The sequence below is a fragment of the Charadrius vociferus genome, unplaced genomic scaffold (assembly GCF_000708025.1).
Source record: "Charadrius vociferus isolate BGI_N301 unplaced genomic scaffold, ASM70802v2 scaffold472, whole genome shotgun sequence".
Classification (NCBI taxonomy): Eukaryota; Metazoa; Chordata; class Aves; order Charadriiformes; family Charadriidae; genus Charadrius; species Charadrius vociferus.
The window spans coordinates 9,571,840-9,575,947 of record NW_009647735.1 but is presented as its reverse complement, the minus strand read 5'-3'; the positions used below and the strand labels follow the sequence as shown (position 1 = coordinate 9,575,947).

Sequence of the window (4,108 nt, the reverse complement as noted above, 5' to 3'; positions counted from 1 at the left end):
CATGGTGGAACCAGGAAAGCTGCTGGCACTGCCACAGCCCACGCCGGCAGCTCTCACCCGGTACCTTTGGTTTCGTCCCCTGGGCACCCCCTGCAGTCAGGACCCCCCGCCCCAGTGAGAGGGGACCAGTCTCACTTCTGCTGTAAGACTTCTCTAGAAAGCCTTCTCCACAACCCAGTGGTTTAGATGTGGCTTGGGTTTGGATTTTTTTTTTTTTTTTGTGTGCGTACCAGAGCACAGCAGCCGAACAGTGGAGGTGAGTGCTGGTGGCAGAGCGGAGCCCCAGCTGCGCCGGGGGGATGGTGCAGGCTGTGCCCGCAGAGCTGTGTCACCCCAGGGCAGCGGGAACAACGCGCTGCTAAGAAATGCAGCGGGTGACTCTCGGTGCAGACACAAGCGGCGCTGGGGTTATGGGGTGCTGCAGCTTCCCTCACTCTCCAGTCCCTTACTCCGCAGCCAGACCCGCTTGGGCATCCCCCCTCCTGCTCCCCGCTGCCACAGATGCATTTTTACTTAAAGACTGAAAAAAAGGTGATATACACAAAAACCACCAAGTGGCACACAGAAACTCCACGTGAAGCCCCTTCTCCTGCCATGGGACACCAAGAGGTGCTGCACATTGGGCAGGGTCAGCTGCTTGATGCGGAGGTCACCAGACCCGTGCCGACTCTGGCTGCCCCACGCCGAGGGGCACCCACTGCCCCCGCCTGCCTTCCTGCTAGTGGAGGGAAATGCAGCAGCAGGCAGGCACAGGCAAGGCTTATTTTATAAGAAAGTTGAATTCTGACCCCAAAGCGGCACTTTTGCACTGGCTGACCTGCACCGGGGTTCTACGGAGCTCCCGGCAGAGGGAGGTGAGCTTCATCCTGCTCTGAACCTCTCGCCCCACACCAGGGTGGACCACAGCATCTGCAGCGCAGCTCATTCTGCCCCAGGCTTCCCATGAGCTCTTCTATCCCAGAGGAGCATCCGTCAGGAGCGGGTGCTGCTGCTCCGTAAACTCTCTTTGGTATAGAAGGGCTATTTCCCACGGAAAGCTGCCGAGCTGGGTGCTACGACCTCCGTCCCCAGCCAAGGGGACATCCTCTCCACACACCACCACACCGAGAGGGCCGCTGCTCCCCACCATGTGGGCTCGCATCCCTCTTGCCACACCCTTCTCCCCACAAAGCCCGAGGTGGAGGCAGCGAAGGGCCAAAGCAGGTTTAGCCGCCACTGAGATCAGGGCGGGGATGTCGGGAGGGCAACCTTTGGGTGCCACCACCCTGCCAGCAACCATGTCCCCTGCTTGCACCCCAAGGGCAGGGCTCTTGAATGCCCCCGCCTTGGCCAGGGCATTCCATGGAAAGGGACTTTCCAAATTTTGCTGGAGCATCCACGCTGCTTGGAGGGCTGGGAGAAGCCTGCTGGCACAACCTGCTCAAGCTGGGCTGGATGCAGCAAACTGAAGAAGGACACAGAGGCTGCTCTGGCCTTATCCCCTGGAGAGCGAGCGCAATCCCGTCCTAGGAAGGGTCTCCCGAGGAGCCGCCAACTCATGCTCACCCTGGCTGTGGGAGGGCACAAGGCAGAGGAGCAGCCAGCCCCAAATCAAACCCGCCACCTCCCTCCCTGCACACGGGAGGCAAGGTTACCCCAGGACCAAGCACAGGATGCTCCCAGCTGCCACCAGCCCCCCCTTATTTGTGTGCTGGAGCAGCCTCCCAGACAATTACCGGCACGTAACCCTCCAGCATGCAGTGCTCCTGCCTTTGCTCCCTGGCTCATGGCCACCTTGCCTCCGCATCCTGGAAGGAGATCTCCCGCACAGCCGAAACTCACCCGGGGAAGCTTGCCCACGGCGCAGCAGGGAGGTGAGCCATGGCTGACCCTCACCTGCCCAGCACTCCCATGGCACCCAGGTGCCAGACGCCTTCAGGACACACTTATCAAGACTGAAAAATATGCAACAGGTGACTTGGGGCCTCTTGCCATGAGTACCGCTGCGCCGCGCGCCAGGAGGGGCAGGACGTTTGCTATTCCCACTAAACAACTCAACAAAAACACCACTCCAACCTCCCGCCACTCTGCCCTTCCCAGGCTGCGGGTGCTCCTGGAGCTGGGCCTGATCCTGCACCGCGGGGTGAGCTCGGTGCCGGGAGCAGGACATGGCCCTGCACCCCTGAGTGCGTGCGGGTCACAGACCGTTACGATCAGGCGGGGACGATGGCCTGGCCTGCACTGGGCATCCCCAGCACCGGCACACGCTCGTGTGGCACAGCTGCGAAGATACCCAGCGGAACCAACAAGACGGCGGGTCTGCAGCCTATTCCTGAGCACCAGGAGACAGTGCAAGGGGAGAAAGCGCTGGCCGAAAGGGGAGCGGCATTGGAGAGCAACCCCTGAGCATGCACAAAGCCTCCTGCGCATGCCCTGCTCTCTCCGGCATGCAAACCCGCCCGCCCAGGGCCCAACTGGCTCTGCAGGGCCATGGGGGGATGCTCAGCCACAGGCTTCAGCTCAGCCACCTGCAAAAACTACCCCCAGCTCCATCCTTCCCCTCCAGCCCGGCATTTTATCGCCCTCACCCCACACACCTTCTGGCTGCAGGGTTAAAGTACAGACACAGGGCACACGTGAGCGGAAGGGAGGACGGCCACGGGGAAAGCTCGGAGGCTTTTAAAAGCAGCCTCTGGATGCTTTTTAGAGCCTTTGGAGCGGCCAGCTCAGAGAAATGCCATCACACAAGTTTTTTGCATTTTCAGGTGAGGAACATCAAGGTTTTGTTGCACGAGGGGGAATTGCCAAACCCAAGTGCTGGTGCTAGCAGCCTGCAAAGGTCCGGGGGAGAAGTGCTCAAAGGGAAGGGACCTCACAAACAGCTCAGAGGCACCATCACAGGGAGCAGCCACCTCCTCCTCCTCCTCCTGGATGGCACACAGCAGTGGTCAGAGCCGCTGCGCTGGGTGCAGGTGCTCAGAAGAAAGGCAGGAGGGTAGCTCCTCTTTCTACCCTCCCCTGGTTTTGTTGTTGCTTCTTTCCACTCGCAGTGCCTGGCAGGACCCCACAGGAAGGACACTTCATCCCCCGAGACCTGTGCAAGCAGCCTCTCTGCTCCCTGCTGGCCCCAGGGAGGTGAGATGCAGAGCACGCGTTGCACCTAGCCGGCACCCCACAGGCAAGCCCTGCCCGTGCTCACAGAGGACAGGCAGGTGCCAACCTCTGCCTCCGCCAGCGGGGAGGAACATCTCAAAGCCACTTTCCACCAGCTTTGGGTATCCTACAGTCCAGCTGTCCTGCTTTTTCAACAGCCATGACGCACATAGAAAAGGCAAATATCTAGGAGCACACATCCCCTGGAGGGGACCCGGCCTCACCCGCACCTGGGGCTGCCGCCAGGGACTCCTTTCTCCATGGCTCCCAGGCCTTCAAGCCTCCAGAGCGCCGAGGTCAACCCCCAAGACAGAACAGTCCCCGTGTTTCAGAGCAGCAGCGCTGCCTCCCAGGACAGCTGGAGGCCGCTGCCAGCACGTGCCAAGAGCCACTATGGACCTGGAAAGCCACCGGCTACAAAGCACTGACATTTCAGCCTCGGTCTAATGGGGTTTCAAAACATTTTGTCCTGTTTGACATTTAGGAACCACTCTCGGTCGGCGTCTTTGCCAAATCTCAAGTGGCAAAGGGAGCCAGAAATACAAGAACATTAAGTGCTTCCTGGAAAGAAAGAAGGAAAGAAAAAAAAATAAAAAAGCCAAAACAAACAAACCCACAGCACATCCCTGAGCGGCACTAATGGCTCCGACGGCCTCTGCCATGGGACGGAGGAGGAACAGCAGGGCCAGGGACCCGCGTGGCACTGCCCAGCGATGCCACCCAGGAGGCACGAGGCAACGGGTGGGCACGGGGCAGCACGCTGACCTCGGCCGAGGGGACCGGAGCTGCTGGTGGAGCAAACCAGTGGGGCCCCGGAGAGATACCTTCAGGAGGGGACGTGGACTGCTGCACTGCCCGGCACGGTGCCACTGGGGACACGGCCACAGCCCCAGGAGCAGCTCCCCGGCCCCTCGCCTGATGGGACGTCCTGCCCGCTGCCTGCTCACCCGTGGAGAGGCTCGGCGGGCCGCCTGCC

At 60.9% G+C, this 4,108-nt stretch overlaps 1 protein-coding gene across 1 annotated transcript in view; it reads right to left on the bottom strand.

Annotated features, from left to right (window-relative positions):
* The window catches only part of DLG3 (discs, large homolog 3 (Drosophila)), an 86,922-nt gene that overhangs the window by 24,051 nt on the left and 58,763 nt on the right, over nucleotides 1–4,108 (bottom strand). The window lies entirely within an intron of this gene.